Source organism: Macaca thibetana, chromosome 14 (assembly GCF_024542745.1).
Source record: "Macaca thibetana thibetana isolate TM-01 chromosome 14, ASM2454274v1, whole genome shotgun sequence".
Taxonomy (NCBI): Eukaryota; Metazoa; Chordata; class Mammalia; order Primates; family Cercopithecidae; genus Macaca; species Macaca thibetana.
The window spans coordinates 16,046,218-16,065,351 of record NC_065591.1 but is presented as its reverse complement, the minus strand read 5'-3'; the positions used below and the strand labels follow the sequence as shown (position 1 = coordinate 16,065,351).

At 45.8% G+C, this 19,134-nt stretch overlaps 1 protein-coding gene across 1 annotated transcript in view; it reads left to right on the top strand.

The window, feature by feature from the left end:
* The window catches only part of SERPING1 (serpin family G member 1), a 437,682-nt gene that overhangs the window by 54,902 nt on the left and 363,646 nt on the right, over positions 1 to 19,134 (top strand). The window lies entirely within an intron of this gene.

Sequence of the window (19,134 nt, the reverse complement as noted above, 5' to 3'; positions counted from 1 at the left end):
CACCTTGCCCTGCCGGCCCGGTGAATGGCTGATGAGTGAGTAAGTGGATGGATGACGTAACGTGTGAGGGAAAAGGGGAATCCATAGGTGGAAGAAGGAGTGTATGAATTACTACGTGGCGAGAACTTGGATACATTTCAGTTCTCAGGTTTTTACTATCCTCCGTGGACCAAGAGGTTTGTATAAGACCACAGGGGGTCAGGAAGTTGAGCTAGAGGAGGGGGGTCTCTAGAAAGAGACGCAGTCACTGGAGGATGCTGTGGGGAAAGTTCTGTAGAAGCTCACTTTGCCCCATCTCATCACCTCTCCAGGACCTCTAGGAAGGAAGGAAGGAAGGAAGGAAGGAAGGAAGGAAGGAAGGAAGGAAGGAAGGAAGGAAGGAAGGAAGGAAGGAAGGAAGGAAAGGAAGGAAGGAAGGAAGGAAGGAAGGAAGGAGGGAGGAGGAAGGAGGGAGGGAGGGAGGGGAGGGAGGGAGGGAGGGAGGGAGGGAGGGAGGGAAGGAAGGAAGGAAGGAAGGAAGGAAGGAAGGAAGATGGATGCACGACGTAAGATTTTTTTTAAAATACGCACCATTTCTACCACCTAAAGTTGGGTAATAGTGAGATGGAACAAAAGCAGGAGCTGAGCCTTAACCACATCCAAGGCAAAAGACTTACAAAAGCTGGAATTGGCCAGGCAAGGTGGCTCATGCCTATAATCCCAGCACTTTGGGAGGCCAAGGCAGGAAGATCGCTTGAGCCCAGGAGTTCAAGACTAGCCTGAACAACATAGCCAAGACCCTGTCTCACGATATATATTTTTCTTAAGTTACTACGAAAGCTGGAATCCATTGTCTGGAGGGAAAGTGGATCAGAAAATCATCTGCAGAGATCAGGGAACTCAAACTCAAATACCTGCAAAAAAAAAAAAAAAACAAGCCAAGAGTGCAGTTTGAGACAACAGAGAATGGTAAAGACTGTGGCAAACTGGAGGGTGCCCATTCCATCATAGGGAGGCCTCTTCAGCTCTAGTCTCTGGTTGCCATGCAGAAAGCTGGACCCCAGCATGACTGTGTCTTAGGATTTTTCCAAGACAATTTCAAATGATGGATTTTTGTAAGAAATTTTCATACTTGTAAATTTTGGAAATCAATTATCATTTCAAAAAAAAGCACAGACCATGGTAAGTAAAACATGTTTTTGGCCCCCGAGTTTGTGTTCTTTATACAGGAGCTTGCCAAGAATAGAAGGCAGCAGAAGAACTGAGAGGATGGGCCAGGAGGAGGAGACATAAAATGCAAAGATTGAAAAAGCCTTAGAGTGCAGTGGGGAGATGGAGGAGAGAAGGCTGCAGAGAGAGATTAGAAAGATCCCGTGACCTTCACCTAAATGCAATGTGAAGTGATGAATATCTTGGTGTTTCTCATGAGGACTACATGTTGCCCACTCACTGTGTCCCAGTCATTCTTCTAAACATTTTATACATTCTACATATATGTATTAGAATCTCTTTTTATCATCAAAACAACATTAGGAGGCAGGTGCTCTCATTAGCCTCAATTTACAGATGAGGAAACTGAGGCACGCAGAGGTGAAGCAACTTAGCCAAGATCACCCAGCAGTAATGAGCCAGAATTTGAACCAAAGCTGTCTTGAGCCCATGGACTAAACCACCATGCTCCCAAAGAAAAACGCCCAATCCTTTTGAAACTGAGGGGTGTGTCATCTGTTAAGCATTACAGAAATGTAGGGTGATGCTAGGATACCTGTAATTTACCTTAAAATAAGTTCTCCCGGGTGAGATTTTAAATAGATTGACTATTTAGAGCCACATCTCACATTGATTAGACAGGGCATAAGAATCCTGCAGATAATAATCTGTACACTTAGGGTTAGCACCATAGACTTGATTCAGAAGCCACCCTGGCTCTAGCCATTGCCAAAGAGAATTCCTGGTTGCCTGGTGCCAGCTAGAAAGCTAACAGGACTCTGCCTCTGGAATCTTGGCATTCTGCAGAGTGGGGGCTGGGACACCCAATAGGATCCAGAACTGGGGCTCCCTCCACCTCACAGTACACAGGGTAGGAATTGCTTGGGGCCTCTTGCTCCTGCATTTTTGGCTAATGAAGTTCTGCGCAGATGGCAGAATGGTTTTCATTATATCCCAACATTCATTCATCGTATCATGATTCATTCATCATATCCTGATATAATAGTTTCATTATATCCTGACATTATATCCTGGGTAGAAATAGTTAACCGTTGGCCACATCAGACTTCTTCAGCGGTAAGCTATCTTTACCTATCAAAGGGGACCTAGGAGTTGTGCAGGGACCAGTTTGGCTCAGGTCAGGTCATAACAGATGTCCCTTTTAAGAGTAAACATTACTGCTTGGGACATTCCAGGATAAAGACCAAGTTTGAGACACCTAGTGATCCCAGTTCTGCCACGATTCTCCCAGAAAGACGCAGATGTCTGTGCCCTTTGCAGCCAGAAATACAGAGAGAGAGGAGCTAATGAGCTTGGCGTGTCCCTGAAATCAGGTCCCCGTCTCCCTCCCCTCAGCTGTTCCCACTAGAATGCTGAGCCAGACAGGAGCCTGGAGACCCCCGTGGGAAAGGATATGGATCCATCGCTTTCATCTGGGACCTCCAGGATCTGTGCCCTGGAGGGGGTAAAGAGCGGTTAATCTCACTAGTTACCAGACTCATTGAGAGGGGAGGGAATTGGGGGCCAGGGCTGGGAAGAGGCCACCGTTTGGGACCAGAGAGGGTAGAGTGCTGATAAGATCCGGCCTCCAACCAGGAACCAGCTGTAGCCAGATGACCTGAGTGCCCCCTGCAATGACAGCCTGAAGTGAGCAGAATTAGCCAGCTCACTCCTCATCCCGCCTGATCTAATCTGTCCCTGTTCCACATTGCATCATTCCACACAGAAGAAAGACTGGAAAATGAGACCAGTAGCTGAAGATGAACCGTGTGTGTCCTGGGGCTCAAAAGTGTGTGGTTCCTGGGCCTCACAGACTAGACATATACAAGGCCTAGGACAGATACCTTCTTTTCATTTCTGCCCCCCACCCTACTTGGCACCTGGTAAAAGTCTGTTGAATTAAAGCAATAGAAACACACTTAGGAGAAGGGTGTAAAGACTTGGGTCTTCACCCCAGAGCCGCTCTACTGCATTAACAAGGTGACTTTTGCTAAAGTGATCCAGGAAAATCTACTCTGAGCTATCGGGCAAACCAATAGCTAAGGCAAGTCTGTTGGCCAGGGTGCCCAGAGCTGGCCTGCCCCGGAGAGGCCTGAACAGGTTTCCTGGGGAACTGCCCTCTCTCTCCTGGGTGATTTCTTCAGAGCATTGTGATGAGACCGAGATGAATGACACCTGGCAGAAGAGCACTCCAGACCTGCTAGTGCCCTTTGAGGACAGCCCAGACTTCTGGGAGACCTCTGGAGTCAGTGGTTCAATATCCCTCACCCACCCCACCCCCAGGTTCGTGCCTGGTCTAAAAAGCAGAGCCTGACTTGGCCTGTGCCCAGGGACATGCTGGCTGTGTGTGCTTTGTGAATGCAAGTTTTCTGTGTGCCACGAGGCCACTTGGATGTGAATTCTGTAGGTGCTTGTGAGCAGGCTGAACTTGTGTGTGCGTGGGGATATGAGTGTGCATTGGGTGCACACATTCATGCAGGTAGAACGTGTGCTTGCTTGTGCATAGCGGGGTATGATATGCATTGGGTGCACGCATTCATGCAGGTAGAACGTGTGCTTGCTTGTGCATAGCGGGGTATGATATGCATTGGGTGCACGCATTCATGCAGGTAGAACGTGTGCTTGCTTGTGAATAATGAGGTATGATGTGCATTGGGTGCATGCATTCATGCATGTAGAACAGTGTGCTTGCTTGTGCATAATGGGCTATCATGTGCACTGGGTTCATGCATTCACGTGTATAGAAGAGTGTACATGTTTGTGTATTGTAGGCACGAGTGTGCCATGAATGCACACATTCACCCAAGGAATGCACATTGGGTGTGTAGAAGAGCGTGCTTGCTTGTATGTAGTGGGATCGGAGATCTGAATAAACATCCTGCTTGGCGTACAGGAAGGGGTGCTTCATTGGATCTCTCTAAGAGTTTGAGATGAGGGGGGAAAAGCTGAACCCCTCTGCTGGGACCTCACCCAGACGCTACCCAAAGCTGTGGGCTGGGGACACCAGAGTGGAAGTAGTACCTTTCTGTGCCCTTCCGGACTTCTCACCTCCTCCCTCCTAGCTCTCTGCTCCAGCCCCCTCACTTCACAGGTCTGCTTTGAACTCCACAGCTGGGGAACTCACCCAGGGCAACAGCGCCTTTTTCTCTCCCTCCCGAGAGGCAGCCACAGCTGTGTCCCTAACAGCTGGTGGTGTTATCTGAGGGAAAGGGGAAGGGAAGGCAGGGACACAGGCGGGATAGAACTTGGCTGCCCAGCCCACACTTAGGAATTTACACACACACACACACAAACACACACACACACACGCACACACACACACCCCCTCCTTTAGCAGCTTATCTGACCAAAAACAAATGGTCAGCTGCTTTCTGATAATTAAAACAGAAACCCCCTCAAGCAACTCTCTCCACCCCCAACCCCACCATTTGGTGCTATTTCAAACCCTAAGGCCATACTGCAAACTCCCAGATCTCCCTGGTCTCTGGGGACAGCAAGAAAACTCACTCACTGGCCTGGTTCTAGCTTTCTGTGATTCTGGGAATTATGGCTATGGCATCCAAATGCGGGTGAAGAAGTGGGTTTCTTGCCAAAAAGGCCAAAAGTGGGAGACAAACTGACCCTCTTGTTCTAATCCCATCCTAATTCATTCGCTCAGAAAATATTGAGCAACTACTATGTGCCAGGCTCTATTTGAGGCACTTGCCATACAGTGTGAACGATTCAAGCTATGCCCTCGGTTTCCTGCCCTTTCATTCTAGAGGTGGAACAGAAACAAAACAACAAACATTAAATAAATGCAGTGAACTCAGGTAATGATAAGCACTACAAAGAAAGATGAACTGGAGAACGATGCAGTGAATAAATGGAAATTGGCATTTTCAGATAGTGTAAATCGGGGAGGTCTCTTAGGAGTCACTGATATCTTACCTGAACCCCAATAACTAGCTTGTTTCGTACTCTGGGGAAGGCTTTTGCCCTTCTCTGAGCCTCAGTTTCCCTATCTGTACATGAGGACATTGGGTCAGCCAGGTCTAGCTCCCTGTGATTCTGGGAATTAGGGCTATGGCTTCCAGATGTGGTTGGAAAAGTGGGTTTCTTGCCAAAAAGATCAAAAGTGGGAGACAAACTGACCCTCTTGCTGATGAATGGCAGGATCACATGAGAATCCATTGTCCCCACTACAGCACCAAGCCCCGTGTGGTGGACTATTTGTTAGACTGTGAGAATCAGGAGTCTAGAAGCCTTTCCTTATCTCCCACCCACCTCCTGTCACCCTTTTACCGATCATTACCCACCCATCCCCCCATTACTTGGCACAGCACCCCATACATAGTGAACTCTAATAAATGCACTGGGATTGTAGGACCCCCATTTCTATAACCTCAGGAGTAATCAGAACTTCCTTAGGGGCCGGTCTCAGTGGCTCACCCCTGTAACCCAGCACTTTGGGAGACCGAGGCAGGTGGATCACCTGAGGTCAGGAGTTTGAGACCAGTCTGGCCAACATGGTGAAACCCCGTCTCTACTAAAAATACAAAAAATTAGCTGGGCGTGATGGTGGGCACCTGTAATCCCAGCTACTCAGGAGGCTGAGGAGGGAGAATTGCTTGAACCCAGGAGTTTGCTGTGAGCCAAGATCACACCATTGCACTCTAGCCCAGGCAACAAGAGTGAAACTGTGTCTCAAAAAAAAAAAAAAAAAAAAAAAAAAGAAAGAAAGAACTTTCTTAGGACAATCTGGATAGGGTACTGGATTCCCATGACTTAGAACAGAAAAGATGCCTAAAATTTTATTAGCCCATTGATTCCCACGCTGACATCAGAGGCCCTCAATGATAGAAGTGGGGAAAGAGGCAGTAGCTTGGGCCAGCATCAGCATTTCATGAAATCTTATGGAAACGGCACATTCTTCTTACCCTATCATAAGACGACCCTCCACCACCGCGAGCTTGGACTTTAAACAAGTCAGTGTGGGGACTCTGGCTACGCCATGCTGCTCAGTGTGCCTTTGATGAATAAAAACTGAGCAGATGAATTCATTACGATTTTATAAACAAGGTGGGTTAGATCAACAGACTCCTTCCTTAAAAAGGATTCACTGTGGGGAGAACAGGAAAGCAAGCGAGACAGCCTTTGATGCTGAAAGGTTGTGGCTGCGATCTACTCCACGCCCTTGACCTTACCGATGGGGAAAGCGAGGGAGGGAGAGCAAAAGGGTTTTGTCCAGGTGTCCCTATGCCACCCTCTCTTCTCCTCCCACCCCCAAAGGTTGGGTGCAGAGGAAGTCTTTGTTTGGCTGAGAGGAGGGACTTGGGCAGGAGGCTGTGAGGACAGGAAGTACAGCAGAGGCAGGAAGGAGGTAAGGAAGAGGCTGACAGGACCAGGCTGGCTCACACCCAGCCCTGCCAGCCTTCAGGAGAGCAACACGGTGTTTCTAAAAATATTGACAGTGAGTCTACATTAATGAGATATATATCAGCACTGACAATGGGAGGATGCTGGGCCAGGCCCTCCAGGGGAGAAGACCAACGCAATTAGCCCAGAGGCTGCACGAAGGCAAAGGGAGCTTGGGGAAGGCCAGCCTTGCACAGCTAAAGAAAAAATCAAGCTTTCCACCCTGGGGCCTAAACAGGCACTGGAGACCACAATGCCCCAGAAACCTCCCCCAGGAACGGAAAACATCCTAGATTCCTGGACCTGCAACGAGCATCTTCAACCTGTATCCCTGACCCCAATTGAGTGCAGAAATCTCCTCTGCCACACCCACTCTGATGACCATCCAGGTGTCTCTTGAATACCTCTGTTGACCAGACACTTAATTCTGCCCCCAGCAGCGCATTCCCATTCCAGTCTTGGCATCCCTGCCCATTCAACCTTCAGCAGAGAAGAGCGGTTCAGAACAAAGATGCTGGAGTCAGGTAGCCACTTACAAGTCACTTTGCCATGGAGCACCAAGGAGTGTGATCATTTCAAGTCTCGGTTTTCTCATCTGTAAAATGGGAGTCACTAGAATGTCTACTGCCCCAGGACTGGTATAAGGATTCAGCAAGGTAAAGGAGAGAGCATGCAAAGAATGCCGTGTGGACAGAAAGATGCAGGCCAAGATGCAAAGATGCAAAAGGAAGAATTTAAGGCCGGGTGTGGTGGCTCACGTCTGTAATCCCAGCATTTGGGAGGCCAAGGCGGGTAGATCACAAGGTCAGGAGTTCAAGACTAGCCTGGCCAAGATGGTGAAACCCCATCTCTACTAAAAATACAAAAATTAGCTCGGTGTGGTGGTGGGCGCCTGTAATCCCAGCTACTTGGGAGGCTGAGGCAGAGAATTGCTTAAACCTGGGAGGCGGAGGTTGCAGTGAGCCGAGATTGTGCCACTTCAAGCCAACCTGTGCAACCTGTGCAAGACTCCATCTCAAAAAAAAAAAAAAAAAAGAAAAGAAAGAAAAAATTTAAAATGTCCTAGGACTAAAGTGACATAAGGCTAGGAAAATCAGCACATGCCGTTTTGCTGCTGATAAGGGGCTGCTGAAGAGCTAACCCCGCACTGTGCAGTGGGCGAGCCACTCACCACGTGTGGCTATGGAGGGCCAGAAACGTGGCGAGGCAGATGGAGGGGCACTGCAGGTGTAGAACACACACTGGGTGTCAAAGACTTAGTATGAAAACAGAATGTAATATATCTCATTAGTAATTTTTTCGGGGCCGGGCGCAATGGCTCAAGCCTGTAATCCCAGCACTTTGGGAGGCCGAAACGGGTGGATCACGAGGTCAGGAGATCGATACCATCCTGGCTAACACAGTGAAACCCTGTCTCTACTAAAAAATACAAAAAACTAGCCGGGCGAGGTGGTGGGCGCCTGTGGTCCCAGCTACTTGAGAGGCTGAGGCAGGAGAATGGCGTGAACCTGGGAGGCGGAGCTTGCAGTGAGCTGAGATCCGGCCACTGCACTCCAGCCTGGGCCACAGAGTGAGACTCCGTCTCAAAAAAAAAAAAAAAAAAAGAGTAATCTTTTCTATTGATTGTATGTCAAAATGATAACATTTTGGATATATTAAAGTAAGTACATTGTTAAAATGAAGTCTACTTTTTTTGTTTCCTTTACTTATTTTTTAATTTTTTTTGAGACAGAGTCTTGCTCTGTCACCCAGGCTGGAGTGCAGTGGTGTGATTTCAGCTCATTGCAACCTCCACCCCCCGGGTTCAAGAGATTCTCCTGCCTCAGCCTCCCGAGTAGCTAGGATTACAGATATGTGCCATCATACCTGGAAAATTTTTGTATTTTTGGTAGAGACATAGACATATTTGCCATATTGACCAGGCTGGGCTAAAAATCCTGACCTCAAGTGATCTGCCCACATCAGCCTCCCAAAGTGCTGGGATTACAGGAGTGAGCCTCCGTGCCCAGCCTCGTTTACTTTTTTAATGTGTCTACTAGGAAAATTAAAATCACATATATAACTTCTGTTATATCCCTATTGGATAGTGCTGAGCTGAAGGATCATATCTAAGCCTTAGGATGCTCACTCTGGAGGCATCTTTGAAGACGGGTTAGAATGGGTAGGTTCATTAGGAAACAGGTGCAGTTTTTCAGACCAAAGGCCCATATTAAGGAGAGGACTCCAATTCCAATTTTCCAATCACAGGTAGTTTGTCACCAACAAACAAACAAAAAAAAAAAAAATAATAATAGGAATGACTCTTATTTATTAAGTGTTTACTCCGTGTCAGCAGGCACTGTTCTAGCGAAGGACCATGATTTTAAAAAGTAAACTCTGGAAGCAAAAAGGCCTGGTTTGAAATCCTGGTTCTGCTAGTATATGAAGCTTCAGTTTCATCAGCTATAAAACAGGGGTAACTGAATATAGCATTGTCAGAACTATGAGATACTAGGCTTAGATACCCAACGCAGGTAGTAGTCTCTTACTATTACTCCCATAGTAATAGGTAGTGTATTGCATCCTAATAGGTAAAGTTTACTACCAGGCACTGTGTAAGCACACTCAAATGCTTTTTCCCAATGGAAGTTTTAATGCCATCTTTTACATTATGATCGCCATCTTATAGATTTGTAAACTGAGGTTCGGAGAGTTACTTCACTGGCTCAGGACCATCTGGCTTCTGAGTAACAGAGAGAGGATTTGAACCCTCGGCTTTGACTCTAGAAGCCTGAGAGCTCTACAGCCAGGTTGTGTTTTCCCAGCACAAGGTCTTGCTTCTGCATTCAGATATGACCTGCTGTTGCTTCGGTGAAGGGGGACGGCACAGAAATCTCGTAGATGGATCCTGCTCTCTCCACCTGTCTGAAGGACAGTGAGACTGAGTGGAGAAAAATTCACAGGGGTTCACAGCTATGATGATAAAAAGATAATTTGTAAAACCAGCATGTTTCTAATTACTCATCAACCTGTAGACATAAAGATCAAGCCATGAATGACTCCATAATAACGGCAATAACAATAGTAATGAATAACACTAGTAACTATTTACGATAGCAAAGACTTGTAACCAACCCAAATGCCCCTCAATGATAGACTGGATAAAGAAAATGTGGCACATATGCACCATGGAATACTATGCAGCCATAAAAAAGAATGAGTTCATGTCCTTTGCAGGGACACGAATGAAGCTGGAAACCATCATTCTCAGCAAACTAACTCAGGAACAGAAAACCAAACACAGCATGTTCTCACTCATAAGTGGGAGTTGAACAATGAGGACACATGGACACAGGGAGGGGAACATCACACACTGGGGCCTGGTGGGGGTTGGGGGACAAGGAGTGGGAGAGCATTAGGTCAAATACCTAATGCATGCAGAGCTTAAAACCTTGACGACGGGTTGATAGGTGCAGCAAACCACCGTGTCACATGTATGCTTATGTAACAAACCTGCATGTTCTATACATGTATCCCAGAACTTAAAACAAAATTAATAATAATAATAACAATAATAATAATGGCTCTTATTTATTAAGTGCTTACTCCACACCAGCAGGCACCATTCTAGTGAAGGGCCACGATTTAAAAAGTAAACCTGGAAGCAAAAATGACTAGTTTCAAACACTAGTTCTGCTAGTATATGAAGCCTCAGTTTCATCAACTATAAAATAGGGGTAACCGTACACAACATTGTCAGAATTATGAGATACTAGGCTTAGATACCAGACTTAGGTCCGTGCCTGGCACAGGGCGAATGCTCAGTTAACATTGCCTATTACAGTCATCTCATTTAATCCCCACAATAACCCAATAGGTAGAGAGGATCAATAGTGACAAATGGGAATGATAATATTCACAGTTTACAGATGTAGAAACTGAGAGGCGAAACAATAAGAAACTAGTCTAAGTCTCTCCATTTCTCAGTATTGGAGATGGGATTCAGACCTAGGAGAGCTGATTAGAGAGAGCATCTGCAGTCTTCACTACCACGGTAGACAGTTCCAAATCTTAAATAGTTTGTAAAGTCATATTTTTTTCTTATGCCTCTTCTTTAATGATATTTTCCATCTTAGTTCCTTGAAGTGTGGAACGCGCTGCCCTGCCTGCCCGAGGTTTTGACAGAAGCCAGTGGGTTAGTCAACAACTTTGCGTGAGCACAGAGAGGTGGCTGCCCCAGATGCTCTGCTGATGCGGGGCTCTGCTGATGAATGACCCACCAGTCCCAGGGTCCAGCGGCAATCTACCCTTGCCAAAAAGGCACAACACTAGTGCTACAGCATCTCCCACTCTTAGGACTGCTCGGGGCCTAAGAATGGTTGGCAAGGTGGAAAGAAGAACTGGACATGGGTGGGCCAGCTCAAGCACGGAGCTGCCTCCTGAGCCTGGCTGTTTGGCTGCTGTGCCTCTGACGGCTCGGTGATGCTGACCTCTGGTGGAGATGAGCTGCTACTCAGCTTTCACCTCCCCCTGAGCACCAGGAGTCCCAGCGCTGGCTGCCAGCCCTGCCACCGGGATGCAGACCCAGCAGCCTGAGATCCCAGAGAGCCCACCTAAGCCCAACCTCTCTCCTTCTTCCAGGGCCCTGTGGCATCTGGAATTGTCTACCCCAGAACCTTATGGCTCAGGAGCTAGAAGAACCCTTAGCAAAAGGAACTTGCCCAGCTGATGACTCTGATGTTGAACAGGCCCTAGAACCCAGCATAGGTCCCAGTCTCGGAGAATTAAGGCCTCAGCCCCTCCACCTAGTTCAGTGTTTTCAGCTACGCATTATCTTCTGACATGTGGTTACACCGCACTGTAATAATACATATTATGACACTGATATAGAAAAAGAAATGTTCTGGTCTTACTATTTTCTCTTTGGGTGGTGCAGAAGTAAAACCAAGAGACGTTGAATCATCCTCAGTATTATTCATCACTCTTCCTCAAGCATGTCACCCTGTAAAGACAACATACGAAAGGGAAAATGTTACCCTGTTTTATTAAGGAAAATTATGGACTAGAAAGAGACTGTTTTTTTGTTTTGTTTTGTTTTTTTAATAAGCTAACATTGATAAGAAAAAAGTTGAGTCAAGTCCCTGGAGGCAGGAATCTCATTGCTGAGCACCCAGCGCCACCTTGTGGTTGCTCGCAGGACAGCGATCCCAGCTTCCACTCATTTCTCTACCCACCACATTCATTGAGCATTTCTTAGGTGCCCTTTCATCTGTTTCTTTGCGGAGCCCCTTATCTGAATCTTTTATCTCAATGGACTTTGCACTGAAATCTCTTTCGATACACTCACTAATTTTAGCATGGGAAAAAGCGTGGCCACACAGTTGAGTTGGCCCAAGTAAGAAGGTGTCTATGGAGATATTCTTTATCCATGAGCCCTTCCAGTTATTCCAGTGTCAGCCTTGGGGCCCTGAAGGTCACACACAGATTCAATTAGACAAACCTCTTAAAATATGTGTGTATATTTTCCTTTCCTTCTTTCTCTTTCTGGAAATACATTTTCCTGTTTCTCAGGCAGCAGTCACTCTGGTAAGACGGGGGAACTTCAGCACAGACAGGTTGTGGGGGACACAGCTAATTAACGACCGAGCCAGAGCTGGGGCTTCAGGGCTCTGTGACTCACTCAAAAAATGTCCACTAAGTCCTTCCTCTGTAGGGGGCCCTATGGTAAGTCAAAACCCCACCCAGGACTCTGCCCTCGAAAGATAGAGCCTTGTCAGGGAGAGGCATCTACTAAAGAATGATGTAAAAAAGTAAAGCTGTAACGGTGCAAAGTATTACAAGGAGAGCTATGTCCACAGACAGGATTTTTAGAGTCTGACTTTTAGAGACGTTAAAGGACTGAAAATATCATGGCCCCCTCCATAATCTATTTTAAATGAAAACAAACAATTTAAAGATAGGTGTAAAGAAATTCCCCAAAAGCCTTATTTTTCCCATAATGACGTCTTTGAAAGTGTTTTATGTTAAAAGGAATCAAATAGCATGTTATGAAAAATCGGGAGTGACCCTGTTTCTCTAGTGCCGGAAATAGATGTTTAGCCAGCCTGTTGGGGAATCCAGGAATGGATACATATATAATAGGAGTTTGACCTAGTCAGGAAAATTTGGAAAAACTTGCCTAAGAAAATGGTAACAGTGCTGAGAGCTACAGGATAAGAAGGCAGAAAGGTGAAAACCATGACAAATAATTATAGCAAGCACTGGGCAGAGTGTATACAATGGTCCTGCGGAAGCTGGGAGCTTGAGAGAACAGAGGCTGAAAGAAGTGGGGAGAGGCTGGAACAGAGGACAATGAGAACTGTGTTGTAAGAGAAGACAAGGAGCCAAACCACATTGGGCTTTGTGGGACACCTTGAGGAGTTTTGCCTTTATCCTCCAAGCAATGGAAAGCTGTTGAAGGGTTTTAATTGGCAGGGCATGGTGACATGATCCAGTTGGTGTTACAGAAAAGCCACACTGACTGTATGCCGAAAGTGGATAGGCAAGAGGACAAGCACCTTAGCCTAGTGTCCTAGTTTGTTTTGTGTTGCTATAACGCCTCTCTCCCTGACAAGGCTCTGTCTTTCAAGGGCAGAGTCCTGGGTGGGGTTTTTATTTACCATTGAGCTTAGCATAGGGCCCCCTACAGAGGAAGGACTCAGTGAACATTTTCTGAGTGAGTCACAGAGTCCTGAAGCCCCAGCTCTGGCTCGGTCATTAACTGTGTCCCCCACAACCTGTCTGTGCTGAAGTTCCCGTGTCTTACCAGAGTGGCTGCTGCCTGAGACACAGGCAAATGTATTTCCAGAAAGAGAAAGAAGGAAAGGAAAATATACACACATATTTTAAGAGATTTGTCTAATTAAACGAGGGCAAGAGGACACAAGAGAACAAGAAAAAGAGAGCAAGAGGACAGGAGTCCAATAAGGAGACGTGAATCCCCAGGAGACATAATAGGAGCCTGGATTATGAGTGTGGTAGACAAAATGGAGAGAAGTAAGAAGATTTGAGCAATATGTTGGATTGGGTATGGGTGTAAGGAAAAGGGAGCTGCCAGGACGTCTCAGGTTTCCTCACTTGCTTGCTGGAACTAAATGAAAATGGTGTGACGGAACTGGTGAGCAAGCCCCAGTATCTACTTTCTCCTTTTTCCTTTAGTGATTGCACCAGAGTCCTCTTACATGCCAACTTTCGATCTTCTCGAGCTCACTTACCTTTTTTTTCAGCTCTGGGAGGGCTCTGATGGACCCAAAGCAGGCACAGTCTGGTGGCTCCCTCCCCTCTGGCCCCTGCTGTGCCCTTCTCACCTCCCACGTGGGCTTCTGCTGATATCACTGGACCTGGCATGGTGCCCATGTTTTGCATGGAAACTTAGAAAAGCAAGAGAGTTGGCAGCCCATGGAAAAATGTTTTAACCAATGAGAGAAGTTACTGGAGATAGTCTTCCTGCATTCTCTCCCACAGGTTTGGTCCTCAGGAACAGTTGATACAAGTGCTTGGTGTCTTGTTTCTATAGATTGGTCAATTAATATGGACCCTCATATTAGTTGTCTCTCTTTTTTTCTTCACTCTCCTTGTTAGTTACTCCTATCTGTAAACCTGCAACTTCACTCTCCTTGTTAGTTACTCCTATTTGTAAACCTGCAGCTCCAGACTCGCTTTCCAGGGAACCCAGTGGGATGGTTTAAATGTGTCCCGTAAAATTTATGTGTTGGAAACTTAATCCCCAATGCCACAGTGTTGAGAAGTGGGAACTTCAGGAAGTGATTAGATCGTTAGGGCTCATGAATGGATTAATGGATGGATTAATGCCGTTGGATAGATCAATGCTCATAAATGGATTAATTCCATGACCTCAAAGTGGGTTAGTCATCATGGGAGTGGGTTTCCAGTAAAAGAGTAAGTTCAGCCCCCTTCCTTTCTCTTGCTCTCTTGTGTTCTCTTGCCCTTCCACCTTCTGCCATGGGATGACACAGCAAGATGTTCCTGGCCAGATGCTACCACTTTGACACTGGACTTCCCAGTCTCCACAGCCATGAGCCAATACATTTCCATTCATATAAAATACGCAGTCCATGCCATTCTGTTATAGCAACACAAAACAAACTAGGACACTAGGCTAAGGTAGTAACATAATATCCAATTTTTAGTTGGAAACACACTACCCAGCTATAGACTACACGTTCCAGCTCCCCTTACAACTTCTGCAGCCTTATCAATGTGATATGAACAAAGTGATGTGTGCTTCTTCTGGGTCACATTCTTTAAAAAAGGAAATTGCTTACTCTTTATATCCTTTCTTTCTTCTTTCTCATATGGTGGAACATGGATGTGGGCTGGCAAGCCAGCTTTGACCGTGCAGATGAAGACAACATCCAAAGGGAAGCAGAGCAACAGAGGAACAAGACACTGCGTGCAGGAGAGCTGAGCCACCTGTCTACCTCTGGCTTATTAATAGAAAGAAAAATGACTTTTTTTTTTGAGACGGAGTTTCGCTCTTGTTGCCCAGGCTGGAGTGCAATGGTGTGATCTTGGCTCACTGCAACCTCCACCTTCCAGGTTCAAGTGATTCTCCTGCCTCAGCCTCCCAAGTAACTGGGATTACAGGCATGCGTCACCATGCCCAGCTAATTTTTTGTATTTTTAGCAGAGACAGGGTTTCTCCATGTTGGTCAGGCTGCTCTCAAACTCCTGACCTCGTGTTTCACCCGCCTCAGCCTCCCAAAGTGCTGGGATTACAGGCGTGAGCCACCCCTCCTGACCTTAAAAAATGACTCTCTTTCAAGCCCTGTCTCTCTGTCTCATATCTTAACCTGTACCATAACTCACGCTTAGGGAACAGTGGAACAAGACAGGCTTGAGTGCAGTTTGGGGCATGTTGCATTTGAGAAGATTTTGAGAAATCTAAGTGAAATAGCAATTGATCGGTTAGCTATGAGCCCAGATGTCAGAGGGAAGGTCTGTACTGAAAATACAAGTTTGTGAATAGTCTCCCTTTCACCTGTGGCTGCTAATTAAAACCTCTGTGTGTGTGAGATGGTCTAAGGAGAAGGAAGAGAGTGAGAAGAGGATGCCTGTGGTAGGCAGCTTCTAAGGTAACTCCAATTATCTGCACCTCCTGGTATTTTTGTCCATTTGCAATCCTCTCCACTTGAATGTGGGCTGAACCTTGTGACTCACTTCAAAAATATATAATATGGCAAAAGTAGTGGGATATCATATCCAAGACTAGATAACAAAAACACTGGCTTCCATCTTGAGTGCCCCGTCTGTCAGTCACTTGTTTTGAGAGAAGTCAGCTTTCATGGCATTAGCTGCCCTGTGGACAGATCTGTATGGCAAGGGCCTGAGGGAGGCTTCCACCCAACAGTCAGTGAGGGATTGAGGCCCTTAGTCCAACATCTTGTGAAGAAAGGAATTCTGCCAACTACTTGTGAAAGAGCTTGGAATCAGATTCTACAATCCCTCTCAACTCTTCAGATGACTGAGCCCCAGCCAATACCTTGCAACACCTTGACTGCAGCCATATGAGACTCTAAGTCAGAAATATCTAGCTAATCCACAGTCAGGCTCCTGACCCAGAGAAACTGCAAGATAAAAAGTGCCTATTGTTCCAAGCTACTAAGTTTGAGGAGGATGTGCTTCTCAGCAGTTAATAACTAAGACAGAGCCCATGCAAGAGCCTGGAGGACCCCATCCTTTAGTAGCTGGTAGAGGAGAATGAGCCTAGAACCTTCTACATCAGGGCAATCCACGTGAGTGCCAAATGTCTTTATCCATTTTGCGCTGCTATAAAGGAATGCCTGAGGCTGGATACTTTATTTAAAAAAAAGGTGTTATTTGACTCATGATTTAAAGGCTGGTAAGTTTAAGATTTGGCATCTGCATCTGGTGAGGGCCTCAGGCTGCTTCCACTCATGGCAGAAGGTGAAGGGGAGCCAGCCTGTGCAGAGTTCACTTGGCAAGAGACGAAGCAGGCCAGGCGCGGTGGCTCAAGCCTGTAATCCCAGCACTTTGGGAGGCCGAGACGGGCGAGGTCAGGAGATCGAGACCACCCTGGCTAAGACGGTGAAACCCCGTCTCTACTAAAAAAAAAAAAAAAACAAAAAAACTAGCCGGGCGAGGTGATGGGCACCTGTAGTCCCAGCTACTCGGGAGGCTGAGGCAGGAGAATGGCGTAAACCTGGGAGGCGAAGCTTGCAGTGAGCTGAGATCTGGCCACTGCACTCCAGCCTGGGCGACAGAGCGAGAGAGGAAGCAAAAGAGAAAGGGGTAGGATACCAGGCTCTTTTTAGCAACCAGCTCTTATGGTAATTAATTGACAGAGAAGTCACTCACCTCTGAGAAAGGGCATTAATGTATTCATGAGAAATCTTCCCTCATGACAAAAACACATCCATTAGGCCCCACCTCCAACACTGGAGATCAAACTTCAACATGAGTGTTGGAGGGGACAAGCATCCAAGTCATAGCACCAAGTCACAGAATCCAAGAGAAGAGGACTGGTCGATAAGGAGGGAATAGCCAACACTGCTGAGATGCTGCTGACAGATCAAATAAGATAAGAGAAGAATACTTGATGGACATTGAGATGCAGAAATCTCTGGTGACCTTAGGACATAAGTCAATATCTCAGAACTGATAGCCCTGGAAGACCCCACCTTTTAAAGTCTCTAGAAAATATCCTAAGGGTATATAGCCCGTGAAATATTTATTCGAAAACTAAAGTTCAATACAACAGCAAGAGTCTGTGGAACTTAAGCGATGACATGTATGCTCACTCTCTCGCTTACTCTCTCTCTTTCTCTCTTTCTTTTCCCCCAATCCCACATTCTTGCTCCAGACAGACAACAGTGGCCTCAATCTGAATGGGTGTGGTCAAAAAAATGTGACTCCTTCTTCCTTAAGTTCCCAGACAAGGGATGTAATATTTCACCGGGAAAGACAGACCACTAGCATTTCTCATTTCCCCAAACTCCAAAATGCAGAGGATAAATTCCTGGGAATTGTGGGCAAAATATCAGGAGCTCACTTTCTCCAGCTAGTCCTCACTCATGGAGCAGAGACTCACCCCAGGCACAGCAGACTGAGAATATGGGGGTCTTGATTACCTTTAGTTTTAGGGCAGAGGTTCCATGCTGGAGGAGGCAAGCTGAGAAGAGAACGAGTTAACCATTATCACTCAGTGCTCTGCTCTGGTATCTACGTATCACTCTAAGAGAAGTGGGTCACTATCCCTGTTCCCAGATCCAGAGAAGAGGTTCAAAGATTTTGGCCAGTAGGAGACGTAGTTAATAAGAACAAAGAGCTCCAAAGCTCTCCCAAGATGAACTGACTTTATTTGAAACAGAGTGCAGGGAAGTTCAAGCCTAAGGGTGCTCTCAACAACAGTGGAGATTCTGGTAGTAAGCAATAAGTGAAAGCTGGTAGCTCCATTAGGGCAGCAAGATAAACAAAAGTCCAGATCATTTACCGGAGATAATCATGGTAAGAGTCAACTAAGAAGAGCCTTCCTAGAGTCAGAACAAACCTCAAAGTCTTGCCTTTAAAACTGCCTCAGCAAAAGTCCCACATTTAATTTGATCAGACTGCAAAGCAATTTATGTTACAGTGCATTGTTAAAAACAATAGAGAAATCAGATGAAAATTAGTGAAGGGTAAAATCTCAATGTTATACTCGCAGAGTCAGACAGTTTAACAAAGAGATCCAAGAAAGAGACAGACCGAGACAGTCCTGCTGAGACTAGTCATCCAGGATGACCACATGCATGCCCATGGCTACACGCTCTGAGGCGTGACATTAGAGGCTTCATATTAAAGGGGAAATAGGCTTCACTAAAATAGTTCAGCCAAGTCCCTAGACAAATAAACACACAAAGAACAGCAAGAACAAACCATGGAGGGAAGAGAGACTCAGTCTCCAGCATTCCTAAAATATATCACCTAAAATGTCTGGGTTTCAACAACAAAAAAATGCAAAGACATGCAAAGAAATGGGAAAATGTGCCCCATACATGGAGGGGTAGTAGACAACAGAAAATGCCTGTGAGATGGCACAGATGTAGACTTTAAAGCTGTCAAAGCAGCCATGATACATGCTTTCAAGAAACTAAAGAGAATCATATTTAAAGAAGTAAAAGAAGGTATGATGACCATGTCTTATCAAAATGAGAATAAAAATAAAGAGATGGTGATTATTTTAAAAAGAACCGAATGGAAATCCTGAAGTTAAGAATATACAGCTGATATGAAAAACTCACTGAAGGAACTCAAAAATAGATTTTACCTGACAGAACAAAAAAATCAATGAGCTTGAAGATGGGTCAGTAATGGTTATGCAATACAGAGGACAAAGATATGGAAAAAAAATTGATAAAATGAACAAAATAGAGCACAGAAACGGGGGATACCATTAAACACACGAAAATATGCATAATGAGATTACTAGAAAGAAATGACAAAAAGAAATGAGCAGAAAAAATACTCAAAAAATGGTAGGCAAGTTCTTATTTATTTATTTATTTATTTTTG